The sequence below is a fragment of the Bidens hawaiensis genome, unplaced genomic scaffold (assembly GCF_021521415.1).
Source record: "Bidens hawaiensis isolate Kalapana, Puna unplaced genomic scaffold, B.hawaiensis_p1.1 tig00046700_1, whole genome shotgun sequence".
Taxonomy (NCBI): domain Eukaryota; kingdom Viridiplantae; phylum Streptophyta; class Magnoliopsida; order Asterales; family Asteraceae; genus Bidens; species Bidens hawaiensis.
The window spans coordinates 111869-129384 of NW_027498332.1; positions in this window are offsets into that span (position 1 = coordinate 111869).

Below are 17516 nucleotides of genomic sequence, written 5' to 3' on the forward strand. Positions count from 1 at the left end.
TTATAATGTGTGGTTGAAGAAAAAATCGGCTTCATCAAAGGGAGATCGAGCAAAGAATGTTTTTGATCATCACATGGGACGAGGGGGTTATACCTACATTCGAGAGAAACTGGTAATCACCGTCAGCTGCTTTCTCTCTAGTTCAATGATTTGTTGGTTATGTGTCTAACGCATGACCGTCAGCTGCTTTCTCTTGAATATTTTACAAGGTCAAAAAGAAGGAAATTTAACCGGATGAGATCCCCGGCCGTGCATTAATGTGGATGAAAGGAAGGGAGGACAAAGATGGTGCATACAAGAATGCTGTTGTCGAAGGCGTGGTAGCCAAATTAGTATGTTTTAGTATTAAACTTTTAAAATCATGTTAAAGTCAATTCATTGCCTTATATTGGTGTCAAAAAAACTTGAGTCTGTATAACTTGTCTCAACACTTGATGTGGATACATAAGCGTGTTACTAGTGTATTAGAATATTTATATATGTTTTTGTACATAAGCGTGTTACAAGTGTATTAGAATATTTGATTTCTTGCAGGTTCAGCATGAGGAGCAGATCGCCTCCAGAGCCCTGACACTTGAACCGTGCACAGATGCCGTCACTTTAGTGCTTGGCAAAGAGAAAGGTGGGTTTTTAAAAGGGATTGGGTACGGATTGACAACAGGTAAATGTTGGGGTGTGAGTCGGGTAAAAGGCTCGTTTAAGCAACGGATTGCCCAACTTGAGTATGAGGCGATGCAGAGAGATGAAGTGGTGAACAGGTTGTCGACTCTACTTGAATCCACGAATGCTATGCTAGCAAGCCGTGAGAAGGAACAGTTAGCATTTGAGGTCAGGTTCAGACATCTCGAAGGATTGTTGCCGCAAATGTTGGCAAGTCAAGTAAGTGACGTATGCTACATATTAATTAATGCATTCGACATACATAATTGGAACTGTTTTGTCACAATTCGTAGGTAAATCATGTTCCCAACCAGGTTGGTTCTAACCAAAGTACTAGTGTTGTGGCGCAAAATAAAATGCCAGCACCAGTAAGTATTTGACAGTTTCTTTGTTTATTACAACTTTCCATGTGATTTTTCATTTTCCATAACCTAATAAATTGATTTGTAGGCCAGTTCTGTGGGAAACATCTTAACCTCAGGTGAGGCTATGCAACAAGAATCCGCTTCTTAGGTAAGCATTTGACAGTTTGATTGATTTGTTTTAATAATTAACTTTCCATGTGAGTGTGCTGATTTTGCATAAGTTAATTGTAGGCCAAGTCTGTGGATAAAATAGTTGTCGAAACGGTACCCGCTCCCCATATCGCGACATCAATAAGTATTTGACAATTTCAGTACTTGTTATAATTCGTTTCCAATGTGAGTGTGCTCATTTTCTATTACCGAATTGCAGGCCAAGTCTGTGGAAAAAAAGTGTTGACCAAACGGTAGTCGATCCCCATAGCGCGACATCAGTAAGTATTTGGCAATTTCAGTTTTTATATTTTATAACCTAATAAGTCTAACAATTCCAATTTCTTTTATATTACCAATGAAGCCTGTAGAGAACAATGTTGACCAAGCATCAACACAACTACACCACACTCCGGATAGTAACGGCTCTAAAAAGCCATCAGTAAGTATTTGACAATTTCAGTTTTTCCTTTAATTGTTGATTGATTCATTGAATGGTTTTTAGGTAAAATGGAGAAGCCGCAAAAGAAAAGTTGATGTATCTACGGATGAAGCTTCCCCACCAGCTGACATAAAGGTATGTACTGCGCGAAACATTGTTAATTTCCCACCAACATGGGTATGTACTTATATATTGACTTCAACTAAGCCATTTTAATTTCACATGCTTGATTATAGTTATATGCATATCATTTGTGTGTGCATGACAAGCGTAACAAGGTGGCAAATGGTAAAGTTCATTAGTCACCGGTTTCACAACAGTTGCATGGAAAAGCAATCCCGGAGGGTTGCTATAATGTTAGTATTGATGGAGCCATAAAGGAACAAGCAGTTATTCCATGTGAGGCAGGTGAAATTACGACTGTTGGCGACGCAATTGGTACTTTTGTTGCTTGGCCAGAACACCTAATCTTATGTGACCAGGAAGTTTGTTCCCTTTTAACATAACCGAACAAATATCTATGCACATTTTAATTTAGTTTAAAAAATGAACACTTGTGTTCGTTTATGTTCATTTGTTTATAATCTAAACTAACGTAATTAAACAAAGATAAACGAACATAAACGAACTTCCAGCCGAAAGGTTCACGAACAGTTAAACGAACGTTCGGTTCGTCTGCAGGCCTACTATTTTGTTATATTCAATTACAAAATACGACATTAATTATACATATTTGTTTTTCATATTCTGTTGTTCCAGCTACCACCACTCCCATCCTCAAAAGAACCAGACATAGCTGGCAAGAAGGCAAAGGCAAAGTACACAACGATAGACCGGGTGACCAAACAGAAGACAAGGAGCAGTGCCAAGAAAACCGACACCTTAGCTAGTATATAGGTAGTCGTTATTTTTCTATTTTGTAAGATATTTTGCATATACATTTGCTTAAGTGAATATTATTGTTATTATAATTTGTTTCTAATTTTGTTTTGTCATGCTTGCTTATAATAGATGTTTTATATTACTGCACAAAAATAAAAATAATTATGTATTGCCTAATTACACACAATTTGGCCACATAGAACACATTAAATAGGTGTGGCCAAAAGTAAGACAATAGCCACACCTGAAATTACAAAAATTAGAGTCTATAAATGTCCATTAGCCACAACATAAACATTTTTTTGTGACGAAAAGTATGATAATAGCCACACTTTATATTACAAAAGCATTACGTGTGACAAACGGTAAGACAATGGTCACACCACAAACTACAAAAGAGTGTTTGAGTGGCAACTTCACATTTTTAGCCACATTGACAACAACCTCCAGTGTCTATATGATATTATTAGCCACACAGTACCTCACTATGTGTGACGAAAAGTTTGACAATAGCCACACTTTAAATTACGAAAAACATTATGTGTGACAAACGGTAAGACAATGGCCACACCACAAACTACAAAAGAGTTTTTGTCTAGCAAGTTCACATTTTTAGCCACATTCACAATAACCTCCAGTGTCTATAAGATATGATTAGCCACACAGTACCTCACTATGTGTGACGAAAAGTTTGACAATAGCCACACTTTAAATTACGAAAAGCATTATATGTGACAAACGGTAAGACAATGGCCACACTATAATCTACAAATGAGTGTTTGAGTGGAAAGTAAACATATTTAGCCACTTTTAATGTAATATCCAGTGTCTATATCATATAATTAGCCACTTTATTATTAAATTTAAGTGGCCATTTCTTTGCTATATCCACACGGTATATGTCACAATGCAAGCTTAACACAACCCTATTGGCCACAATAATATAAAATTCATGTGGCTGAAACATGAATTCATGTGGCTATATACGTGCAATGGTCACTCATAGTAAATTGTCATGTGGCCATTGTCTACCGTTTAGCCACACTTATTGGAGAGACTTCTTGATGGCCAGCAACTAATGCATGTACCCTTTAGCCACACTTATTACCACATAAGGCCACTAAAAACTGTGTGTGGCCATATCATACCCACGGTGTCACGACCTTTGGCCACATATGACCTGGACCAAATGTGTGTGGCTAAAGGCCTACGGCCACACTTTTTTCGTGTGGCCGAAGGTCCATTTTCACGTAGTGTAATTATGCTTAAGTTAAAATGATGATGATTAGAATTGCAAAACAGTTCAGCGTATACGTCTTAACAATTCAGCAAGCCACTTCAGCAATAAATTATAAAAAGCAACCCGACTAACCCGACCCGACTAACCCGAAACCCGATTAACCCGAACCCGACAATCCCGAACCTTATTAGGGTCGGGTTGCGGGTTAGTTTTCTTTTAGAAAAAACCCGATTAACCCGAAACCCGATCGGGTTGACACGATTAACATCCCACACACACAAATAAGTTTATATTAAGCATAATTCTGCCTACAAACAAACAAATCAGCTCATATTAAGCACAGATTTACCTACAAACATAGAAATCAGTTCATATTAAGGTTAATCAGCTCATATTAAGCACAAATTTACCTACAAACATACAAATCGGTTCATATTAAGCATAATCAGCTCATATTAAGCATAGATTTACCTACAAACATACAAATCAGTTCATATTAAGCATAATCAGCTCATATTAAGCACATATTTACCTACAAACATACAAATCGGTTCATATTAAGCATAATCAGCTCATATTAAGCATAGATTTACCTGAATTTTGGGGGTTCTTGCAGCAAAAGGATATCCAGCGAGTGGTGCAGCAGAGGTGCAGCGGGTGGTGGTGCTCCGACGAGAAAGGCCTCCGGCAAGGAGTGCAGTGGTGGTTGGCTCCGATGGATAACGATGGTGTGCAGCGGTGGTGGTGGATGACGTGGTGTCGCTGAGTTGGAGGGAATTGAATATTGTGATGAACAGTGAGGTGACTTGGAGGGAAATATCCCGGGTATGGAAGGATGAAACCCTAACCATTGGATTGGTTAAAAAAGAACGGCTCTGATCTATCAATAAGAGAAATCACGCAGATTGAGTATTAGCGGTGACATTTAAGAAGTCACCGCTAAAAGTCGTTTTTCTTGTAGTGTACAACTTTCCTACAAAAATTGTTTTGACTTAACATAATGTTAATTAAATAATATTGTAGCAAAGTTGGAGCTTATTTTTTTTGTTGGAAATCTGTTGGAACTACTTGTCCTATGAAATTCGTAGGAAAGTTTTGTGAGAAAATGACTTGTTTTCTAGCAGTGATTGTTACACACTGTAAAATATTATAACGTCTCCCATGCGCCCATAAAACTAGACTAAATTAGATGGATACGTAGTTTTAGTTACCACAAAAAGAGCGATAGGCAGGGAGTCGCAATCATCCATGGGTTTATATTGTTGCTAGTTAAATACTTCTCACTGGATTGTATCTAGAAAAGTGAAGGCAAGAAATGATATAGTTGCTCAGTCATATAAATTGATCGACTTCTCAACACTAGATTCATGACTTGTTATTATTTTGGCTTTAGTTTCAAGGGTTCTTGTTTTTATTTTTGCAGGATTCTTTTTTTCTCCTTTTCTTCTAAATAGCAACTTTTGACTTGTTACTATTATTTTTTTCTAAGGGATCAAGTTTTCAGTATTTGCAATTGCCATAAATAGCAAATTTGTCACAAAGGCTTCATTGCGACGAAAATTAATCCCTTATGGTTAACAAGTTTGCGACCGGTGAAGTCTTGCAACCGCTTAGCGACCAAACCTTCCGTCTCCAAACTTTAACAACAGTTTTGCGACTGTTTTGCGACTTAAGAATATTAGGTACTGTTTTGTGAGTGTTTTTAGCGACCTGTATACCCTACATAAATCATTTATAGCTCCTTTTTTTATTCAACAAGCTAAAGAAATTTTATTGATTTATATTTAACAATTTAAACAAGTTGCAAGGGATTCCAATCCTATCAACACTTGCTACAGATTAATTAAAGATAGTGCCGGGTTTTGTAGAAGAGTATTCAAACATACAGATTGAACTAATTAAGGCTATGTGTAGTGAGGCGATTTTGGGCGAAAATTGCCCCAACGTCGCCCTCCACATAAACTAATACACCTTAAAATGAAATTTGCCTCTGCTTATTAGGCCACGTGTCACACATGGCCTAATGAATACTAATAGACAATCCTTCAAGTATTAATGTACAATACTGCTATTGCGAGACTATTCGTGTATATTATCAATGTATACTTATAAAATTTGCAGTAACATGAACACAATTTTGTAAAATCTTTTGATTATTACTAAAAGCAATTGATGATAATAATAATAATAATAATAATAATAATAATAATAATAATAATAATAATAATAATAATAATAATAAGAAGTTGTAATGGAGGGGACCAGGGGAAAATGGACAAATTAATTGTTCATAGCTCTGAGATATGGTGGTAACTATCATACATATATCATATCATTAATGGAAAAAAAAACAAGGTGTGGGGAGCACATCAAGAGGAGGGGACCAAGTTTTTCTCAGCATAAGTACTTGAAACATGTCCAGATATACGTTTCTTAGCTGTATGTCTAGCTAGAAGTGTTTCTTTCTTTCTTTCTTTTTTTTTTTGCCTATTTCTTTCTTGAAATTGTGTTAACTTAATGTGTGCATCAAGTTGTAATTGCCCACCATAATGTATTTTTATTGTACTTCTCGTAGCCTCTTTCATGGAAATTTCAACTGCGTAACATAATTACTTGATCAAATAAGTTTTAGAATGAAAAAGCTCACCTTATACAAATTTGTAACAATAGAAAATGATGGCATACAAAATGGCATTATCCACAATGAAATGGAGCTACAGTCGCACTCGCCACCACAACCACCACCTCCAACGGTGGTGGTGGTGGAAGTGACCGCTAGGTGGTGGCACCTAATGGCGGGCCAGGGTGACAGCGATGATAGATTCAAATTCTTTTCTCATTCAAATGTGTTTTAAGTTCAAATTCTTTTTGGTGAATTTCAAATCTAAATACAAATTCTTCAAATTTCATGCCTGATACAATTCTTTTGACAACTTTTCAATCTCTTAAAAAAATTACGTGAACCAAAATGCTTCTTTAATTTAATTTCTTATAAGACATTGATTTACACTTTTATGGACTTTTAGTGAAAGACTTTCAAAAGTTTTTTATATATATCAACATGAGTTTTGTTATGATTAGGTTGTTAATGATACATTCAAAAGTTTTTTATATATATCCCTTCAGATCGAGAAGAATGTGGTAATGGACACTACGTAGCTTCCATCGAGAAGAGTTCGAGAGGCAGCTACTTACGGGGCTGCATAGATTAGGCAGTGCCTTTGTGGTCGGCTTCCCACGGTTGGACAATTGTTTGATAGTTGAGTCCATGATAATCCTCCTGGTAGTATTTGATAGTTGCAAACTTAGACTTTCTAATGTTTTTATATGAAGTGTGATAGTTTGATAGTGATAATGTAATAGTTGACGGTAATATGTCTTGGGGACACGCTTGCTAAAGTAAATGATAGTGCCAAACATATATTTATGTTAAATCCCTTTTTTTATGCTATGATTGATAGGTAGAACTCACTTAACAATATTAACTTTTAATATCCAGATAAGGTAAAGTGTAGGTCCTAATATAGGATGCATGGCCCAATGGGCTACCTAGTACCTATTCAAGACTGGCATCTAGGGCCGTCCAAAGCGCTCGTCGTTCGAACTCGCTCGCCACTCGGTCGAAAATTGCTCGCTCGTTTTTCGCTCGATTGTAAACGAGCCGCTAGGCTCGGTTCGGTTTGCAAACGAGCCAAGCAACGACCAAAGGTCCGCTCGATTCGGTTCGGCTCAAATATTTTTAGTTGATTTTATATGTTATTATATATAGGTATTGAATTATTTTAATTGTTTAAATATATTATATATAATATATATACATATAGTTATCTAAATGTGAAATGAAGATGAGGCCCATTAAAATAATCCACTCCAATACAAAAACCCATATAACTTAAAAAAAAACAACTAAAAGTAAACCCTAATTGTTAAATGTATCAATCGTTGTTCTCTGCTATCTCCCTCTTCCAACATCCTCTTCCTCTACGACTCCCTAAACAACTCTACAAATCATCATCTTTGTCCTCAACTACACTGCCCACTATTAACCCCACAATTGGGATTTCTTATTTTTGTCTCCTAATTACTTTTCCTCTCTTCTTAACCCTAATACAAAGTTGTCTGTCATCTGATCACTTGTCCTCTAGTCTCATCCGCCCTTCCGATAACCTAATCAAATCGAAGCTGCTAACACACAACAGTAATCGAAGCTGTTATTTGTTCAGATTTACTCGAATGTTGCATACTTTTATTGTTATTATTATTTTTAATTCGAGCCAAATCGAGCATAACCGATCCGCTCGGTTATAAACCAAGCGAGTTCGAGCAAGGCTTTTCTACTCGTTTCTATAAATTCGAACTGAACCGAGCTGCTCGGTTTCAATTCGAGCTGAGTTTGAGCAGAGGCTTGCTCGGTTCGGCTCGGTTTGTGAACAGCCCTACTGGCATCTCATTTTGTTCATGTTTTAAGATTATTCAATTAAGCATTCATTGTTGCACAAAGTTTAGTAATGAGACTTATTTCCACTATAGTTTAATGAGTTAATAAAGTTTAAGAAATATGTTTCATGTGTCAACTCAACCAGTGTGACTCTCTTGGTTTAGGACGTGACATATTACTCAATTGCTATATTGTATGAATTTGTGAAATTGATTAATTATTTAGTTGCGCTAGTTCGTGAGACTTGTGCAACTTAGGTGCTATTTTTTTCAGAGTTAAAGTCTGCAGCTCACGGACCACATATGCAGACATCTGTAGAAGAAGATGTGGACCAAAGATCTGTAGTCTGCTAAAATAATTGATGGTGGTGTACGAACCATGGTAGTGGATGGTGATGGTGGACGGTGATAGTGATAGTTGACGGTGGTGGTGGACGATGGCGGCAGACGGTGGGTGGTGTTGTACAGTGAGTGTTGGTAGGGTTTGAAGAAGTTTGAAAGTTGGATATTAGCTTAGTTTTAAAATCATAAAAGCATTTTTCAGGTCTTTAAAAAAACAAACTGTCTTCATAGGCTTATGTCTGTGCGCCCGAAGACATAAGCCCATTTCAGACATTTTAAGCAAAACAGGCATAACCTTAGTTGATTTCTTGTTAGTTGCTTTTCTTTAAATGGTATTTGTTTCATGTCTAAGTTGAAAACACGAGTCATGTTGTTCAAGAAGACCGATGTTGGTGGAAGGACTGCAAAGCCATACTTGGGGAGACGATGGTGGCTCAACATCGGCTGTTGGTGGCAGATATAGGCTTCAGATATAAGCAGTCTGTTCGAGAGGGGAAATCTACACCTAGAATTCGATGGGAGAAATTTGAAGGAATAAAATCTTCAACTTTTTAAGGATAAACTCATGTTGCAGACATTGACTCGACTAAATGGGGACTCAACTCAGATATGGGAAGCTATGGCGACAAAGATAATTTAAGTAGCAAAGGAGACTCTCAGGGTTACAGCAGGAAAGGCATGTGTGCAAAAGGAGGCTTGGTGGTGGACTAGTGGAATGGGATTGTACAAGACAAGATAAGGAACAAACAACGAAGTTTTAGGGAGGGAGCTTATGAGGTGCACGAATGAGTAGGAGCGAGTGGAATTAAGGGACTTACAAAGAGGCCAAGAGAGAGTCGAAGAAGGCAGTGTCGGAAGTAAAGAACACGACCTATAAACGGATGTATGAACGTTTAGAAACAAAAGAGGGGGAACATGCTATGTTTAAGATTGCCAAAGCCAGGGAGCGTAGAAGGCAAGATCTAGGGCCTGTGAAGTTTATAAAGGATACACATGGGTGTGTACTGGTTAAGGAGTAGGACATCTAACTAAGATGGCAAACCTACTTCCACAATCATTTTAACAATGGGAGAGCTTACCAAGAAGAAAATGACAACACAACCTTTCAACGACTACAACCGAATAACTGTTACTGCTGACGGATCACATGGGAAGAGGTGCAAAATGCACTTAGGAGGATGGGAAGGGCAAAGGCGGTTGGCCCAAACAACATACCCATCGAGGTGTGGAAGTGTCTGAGAGAAAAAGGAGTCCTGTGGTTAACTACTTTGTTCACTATTATCCTCAAATCTGGCAAGATGCCAAACCAGTGGAGGAGCAGCGTCGTAGTCCCTATCTATAAGAACAAATGAGATGCCCAATGTTGTGGTAATAACCTAGAAATTAAACTACTAAGTCATACTATGAAGCTATGGGAAAGAGTGATTGAGGTTCGACTTAGACGGGAACCCGGGTTACGGTGAACCAATTTGGCTTCATGCCGGGGCGGTCCACCAAAGAGGCAATACACATTATAAGAAGATTGATGGAAAAGTATAGGGAGAAGAGGCGTGGACTTCATATGGTGTTTATTGACCTAGAAAAGACGTACGATAGTGTGCCACGCCAAGTGCTTTGGGAGTGTCTGGAAGGTAGAGGGTTATTGAGGAAATATATAGAGATTATTATGGATATGTATACTAGAAGTGCAACAATTGTCTGTGCGCCCGTGGGGGATGCTGATTTTTTCCCGTGGAAGTTTGTCTTCACTAGGGGTCAGCGTTGAGTCCATTTCTTTTTGCAGTAGTCTTGGATGCGTTGTCAAAGTCGACTCAGGAGACAATCCCGTGGTGCATGATTTTCGCATATGATATTGTGTTAGTTGCTGAGAGAAAACAAGATCTAAACATGAGGCTAGAGGAGTGGCGAACAACCTTAGAGACAAATGTGACAATCGTCAATTCCAGGTTAACTCCGTTAACTCAACTCCGTCAATTCAAACTTTAAGATCGTTGAATCTATAACGCACACTTCATTACATTTAAACTAGGGTTTAAATGACGCTTAACACTCACTACATGGGTAGTCTTTCGGGATTTGCACCGAAACGCAAACGAGTTGACGCAAACGATTGATAAATAAACGACAAACGTAAAAACAATAATTATATGATTATTATGTGTTAGGATTATGTGCTATGTGATAATACTATGGTCATGTTAACTTATTGTCCAAGTATGATGGAATGTTCTAGAAAAACAACACTTGGAAAGAAGAGGGACTAGAATGTAACTTGATTATTTATAAATATAACTTAAACACTAAACCCTAACTATTTTCCCTAACCCTACAACTTCCGATCGGAAGTCTCTTGTTCCCTCTCCACGGCTGCCGTCCACAAAGATCACACACACACACATAAATCAAGAGATTAATCCAAGAACTAGGTGCTAGGAAGGTATACTTGATCACCCCTTACCTCCTTGTTGTGTAATTTTGATGTTTAATGGGTTGTATGTAAACCCTAAGTAGGCCGATTATATGTATGTATGTGATCAATATGATTCTTGTTAGTTGCATAATAGATTGATAACTAGATTGATGTTGTTGCATGATTCATTGTTGTCTTTGATTTGGATTAGATCACAAACCCTAATCTTGTATGTATGGTGTGATTGATATGCATGGATAGTAGTTATAGTGTCTAGAGGGTTATATGGATGCATGATAGTTCATCGGTTGTGATTATGTTGAGTTTTGATGTGAACAGATTCTGGACAGAATGTATATACGATGTTTAACTGACTGTAACGAAGTGTAAACGTGAAAATTGATTGAGATTGTGGGTACTGCAGTAAACTAGGTTGAGTCTAGTTTCTATGAAGTATAAATTCGTAATTTTTGGATAAGTGGAAGTATACTTTTATGATTTTACAAAAACGTGATGCAAAGCTGAGCTGTTAGACCTGCTGTTAGGTTATGTTGTAAATGTTATATCTCATGAACCACGAGACCAATTGGGTTGGTTCCACTTCTGGAAGTTGACTCACTGAGTTAGGAACCAAACCCAAGTGGTCTTGCATTTATTGGATTTTTCGTTTAACGGGAATTCCAAATAACATTCTGTTGCGCATGAATCTGACTGATATGAGTTTACTGTAGTGTTTTGATCATTATGAGCAATCTATATGGAATAAAAATAAGATAAAACATGTTCTGGAAACCTAAGATATGTATGCTTCTGTGGAAATTTTTGGTGAATTAATTGAGACGTTATAATCGGTGAACTAGTGCAATCTTTCAAGTAGAAATTCTGTCATAACGAAACTAGCTGCTGAGTTGTATAGGAATGCATGAAATATGATAGTTTTTATATAATTGTTGTATTTTGACCAAAATACCCTTGCGGGGAATAGTTGCTAGTTGATTTCCATGAATTGACCAAATTGCCCTTATGGGGAATAATGGTTAGTTAGTCTTTGTTTGTTGACCAAAATGCCCTTACGGGAATAATTGCTAATAAGTATGTTATTAATACGTGACACGAAAGTAATTGCTCACTCATGTATCGTATCACAATTGTACTTGTTCAAGTCACACACGATTCACAAACGAAACACGAAACATGTTACGTGCATAGGTATTATGTGCCGAGTCTAGAGACTCGTTAAATGTTCCGCTACTTAGAAAATTTCCTTGTTATTTTAGAACGCTAGAGAGTTTTCTACGACGCGCATCACTTGGTGATCTAGATCGGATATTCTTCGCAAACAGTGAGTTCACTTACCCCACTCTTAAACTGTTTTCAACCGTTTTTCACTTGGGGGAAATAACATACTCCGATAAACATATTTTCTGAGATAAACGCATATGAAAGATTTTGTTATAAATTATATATCACTTGTAAAGGCTAAGCGGCATACATAACATTTGAAGTCCCACACATCGGACCGGTTAATATTTGGAATAGCGAGTCACTTTTGGGTAGTACTACTGGGTTTGACAAACCCCACCCGACGCTAAGCTCAACTGGAGGTTGAGTGGGTGTAAATTTTGGCTAACACTTACCATGGTCTGGAGGACCTGGTGACGGGCACTTGATAAACAGTCAGCTTCGGTCGCGAACCACTTAGCGATACTTGTTGTATAGATTAGCTACCTATCGATATATAATTTGACATAACACTATCTGGTAATGCAAAACACTTAAACGCTGTAACGTGGTTACACACTCAAACGCCGTAACGGGGTTACGCAACACTTAAACGCTGTAACGTGGTTACACACTCAAACGACGTAACGGGGTTACGCAACACTTAAACGCTGTAACGTGGTTACACACTCAAACGTCGTAACGGGGTTACACACTTAAACATCGTAACGAGGTTACGCAAAACGCTAAACAATTTACCTTATTTAACTTGTGAACTCACCAACCTTGTGTTGACACTTTTAGTATGTTATTCTCAGGTAGCCGAGGCGGGCGCGCGGTTTAGGAGCATGCATTAATGAAAACACTTTTATTCTGCAAACTTAATTTTAACAGTTACATTTGGTTTTAAGTCGTCCTGCGTGACGCAACTTTTGAATTAAGGTTTTACGCTTCCGCATTTACTTTCATTTAAACGTTTTTTTTTGGTTTGGTTATAACTAATGAATCCGATCCTGCCAGTTCACACCCTCTGACGGTAAAACTCCGTTAGTGGATTTTGAGGGTGTGACAGATTGGTATCAGAGCCATTGGTTATAGCGAACTAGAAACTGCATGCATACTAGACTATAACCGCGACGACCCATTAGTTATAATGATACACACTGCATAGGTTTGTGTAGTCTTGAAATCTTATTTCTTTACCTCCTTTACTCATACGCGCGCATATACACGGCTTACCTGTAGATATGTCGACGCCACCCTCATCATCATCCGATTCGATGATGCATGCTCACGGGAAGGAACCGCAGTTACCTACTGCCTCGCCACCCCACGTAGTCCCGGAACTCGAAGCTCCTGCACCGAAGAGGTACCGCCTATCCGGAGGCTTGTATGACAACGACGTTAGCTGGGAGTGGTACCCCAACATGATCAGACGTATGGTCTACCGTGAACAAGTTCCCCCATTGCCTCACCCGAACCACCCTGCTTACCCTAACACTCTACCACCTATACCCGAACCTGTAGAGCGAGTTCTCGCAGCTGTCGTTTCTTGTTTGGAGCGTGATGTGGGTTACATGCGCTACACTAGAGAAAATGTTGCCAGACTGTTTAAAGATGGAACCGAGACTCAGGAGGAGATTGCCCGCATGGCAGCGGCAACGAAAGAAATGCAAGAGACTAGTGAGCAACAAACCAAGGTTATGATGAAGATGCAAGCCGAGATGATAGACTTGCAAGAGCAACTCCAAGAAGCAAGGACCCGAACCGAAATAGCATTAGAACGTTGCGATATCCTACAAATGCAACTTGCCCAGAACGCAGCAGAACCCGAGGCAGAGCCTGAAGAGGAACCTGAAGAAGATCCCGAAGAGGAGCCTGAGGAGGATCCCGAGGAAGATCCCGAAGAGGAGCCGGAGGAGGAACCGGCTGAGGAGGAGGCACATTCAGAGGTGTCCTCCGATGACGACATCTAGTGATGATGACACTTAGATGGAGGGGTTGTCTCCATCCTAACTATTATTTTTCTATGATTTTAAGGATTGATTGGAAATACTTTGTAGCGAATACAATGGTTTTAATCATGAATTTTTATTTAGACTAATATGTGGTTGTGATGTGATGTTGTTCCTTATTTTTCTTTCTTACCTATTTTTTTATTACATGTATGGTGTGTTGTATATGAAAGAAAAATTCATGTTTAACATTTTATACTGTGATTCTAGGAAATGGCCGGAAGAAACGCTGGACGAGGACGTGGTAACATCAGCATGACTGCAGCTGAACTCCAAACCCTGCTGAATGACCATGTTGCTGCCGCTTTAGCTGCACACGTTCAAAATCAAACAGGAGGTCCGAATGGAGCATGTACCTTCAAGAACTACTTAGACTGCAAGCCCAGTACGTTTAAGGGCACTGAGGGAGCTATAGGCTTCCTGCGTTGGGCTGAGAAGGCCGAGTCGGCCTTTGAGATGTGTAACTGTCCCCCTGCCAGTAGGGTCAAGTTTGCTGCTGGGACACTTGAGGATTCCGCCCTCACTTGGTGGAATTCGAACGTCCAGATTCTTGGATTAGAACTGGCTAACGCGATGAACTGGGAGGAGTTCAAAAACATGATGCGAGAAGAGTACTGTCCGAGGGAAGAAATTTCGAAGTTAGAGTCGGAGTTTTGGTCATTGAAAATGGTGGGTTCAGAGATTGAAGCCTACACTACTCGTTCGCACGAGTTGGCGGTGATGTGTCCGCGGATGGTGGATCCGCCGAGCAAGAGAATAGAGATGTACATTGATGGGTTAGCACCACAGATTCAGGGTATGGTGACGTCTTCCAGACCAGCCACGATCCAACAAGCGATCCGTTTGGCTCACAAACTGACGGATCAGGCTGTGACCCAGGGTGCGTTACCACCGAGGGGTTCGACTGCTAAAGCCCGTGACAACCCGAGTAATGACCACGTCAGCAACAGTAACAACAACAGCAACCCGAACAGCGGGAAGAGAAAATTTGACAACACCAGATCTTCATCCTCAACCTCCCACCGCAACACCACTACCGTAAGCCCGAATTTACTCGGAGTTTCAACACTCAGAATCACAACAACAACAACAACGGTAGCGGGCAGGTTTCGAGCGGATATGTTGGGAAGTATCCAAAGTGCAACAGGTGCAACTTTCATCATGTTGGTCAGTGTGACCGTGTCAAGTGTCAAAGATGTGGAAAGATAGGTCACCTAGCGAAGGACTGTAGAGGAGACCTTGCGGCAAAGGGTGCTCCTAAACAACCGATGACGACTAAGGGATGTTTTGAATGTGGACAGGAAGGTCATTTCCGGAAGGATTGCCCCAAGCTGAAACATAATGACAACAATGGGGGCAATGGAAGTGGCAGTAACGGTGGAGGAAATGGCAAAGGAAGAGCGTTTGTGATTGGATCGGGTCAAGCCCGCAGAGATCCGCATGTGGTGTCTGGTAAGTTCCCTATAAACGATTGTTTTGCTTCTGTTTTGTTTGACACTGGAGCTGATAGGAGTTTTGTGTCAAAGGCCTTTAGCCAACTTTTAAACCTTACTCCAACCCCGTTAGACGCTGAGTTTCCTGTCGGATTAGCTAACGGTAAAACTGTAATAACAACTCATATACTTGCGGGATGTAAGTTGAAACTGTCAGGTCATGTCTTTGACATCGACCTTATTCCTTTTACGCTTAGTAGTTTCGATGTCGTTGTCGGCATGGACTGGTTATCTGAGAACCGAGCGGAGATTATATGCCATGATAAGATCGTCCATATTACCACCCCTTCTGGCGAGATCATTTCGGTCCGAGGCGAGAGAGGCGGCATGACCACCAGCGTCATTACCCTTATGAAGGCACAGAAGTATTTACGAAAGGGTCATCCGGCAATTTTGGCGCAGATTGTTGAGAAACCCGCGGAGGAGAAACGAATTGAAGACATACCGGTTGTGCGAGACTTTCCGGAAGTTTTCCCGGAGGATTTACCTGGACTCCCTCCTATTCGTCAAGTCGAATTTCAGATCGAGTTGACACCCGGTGCAGCACCCATAGCACGAGCCCCGTATCGGCTCGCACCGGCGGAACTTCAGGAGTTTTCCACCCAGTTGCAAGATTTGTTGGATAAAGGTTTTATCCGACCTAGCTCATCGCCATGGGGAGCCCCTGTCTTGTTTGTCCGAAAGAAAGACGGGACTTTCCGAATGTGCATCGACTACCGGGAGTTGAACAAGGTGACGGTCAAGAACCGTTATCCTTTACCCCGAATTGATGATTTGTTTGACCAGCTTCAGGGATCGAGTTACTACTCGAAGATCGATCTACGATCCGGTTATCACCAGCTGAGAGTGCGCGAAGAAGATATTTCAAAAACGGCTTTCAGAACACGGTATGGTCACTACGAGTTTTCGGTTATGCCTTTTGGCCTAACCAACGCACCAGCCGTATTTATGGATCTCATGAATCGAGTATGCAAGGCGTACCTCGACAAGTTTGTGATTGTTTTCATTGATGATATTCTCGTCTACTCCAAGAACGAGACTGACCACGAAGAGCACTTGAGGATAATTCTGGAACTGCTGAAGAAGGAACAACTGTATGCTAAACTCTCGAAATGTGAATTTTAGCTTCGCGAGGTTCACTTTTTAGGACATGTGATCAACGAGAATGGTATCCATGTCGATCCCGGTAAGGTAGAGGCCATCAAAAACTGGGAAGCACCTAAGACTCCGACTGAGGTGCGACAATTCCTAGGATTGGCCGGCTACTATCGGCGTTTCATCGAGGGATTTTCAAAGATTGCTCAACCCCTCACCGCTTTGACTCACAAGGGCACTAAGTACAACTGGGGTGACGCGCAAGAATCCGCTTTTCAACTGTTGAAAACCAAGCTTTGTAGCGCCCCTATTTTAGCTCTCCCCGAGGGAACGGAGAACTTTGAGGTACACTGTGACGCATCTATACAAGGTCTCGGTGTTGTGCTGATGCAACTCGAGAAGGTTATAGCCTACGCCTCTAGACAACTACGGGTTCACGAGAAGAACTACACGACCCACGATTTGGAACTCGGAGCTGTAGTGTTTGCTCTAAAGATATGGAGGCATTACTTGTACGGTACCAAGTTTACCATTTACACCGACCACAAGAGTCTCCAACATATCTACGATCAGAAAGAGCTGAACATGCGACAGCGTCGTTGGGTCGAGCTGCTTAAAGATTATGATTGTGCCATCAAGTACCACCCTGGCAAGGCCAATGTGGTGGCCGACGCCCTCAGCAGGAAAGAAACAGATAAACCCAGACGAGTGAGAGCATTGCAACTCACGATTCATGCCAGCTTACCCGATCAGATTCGCGATGC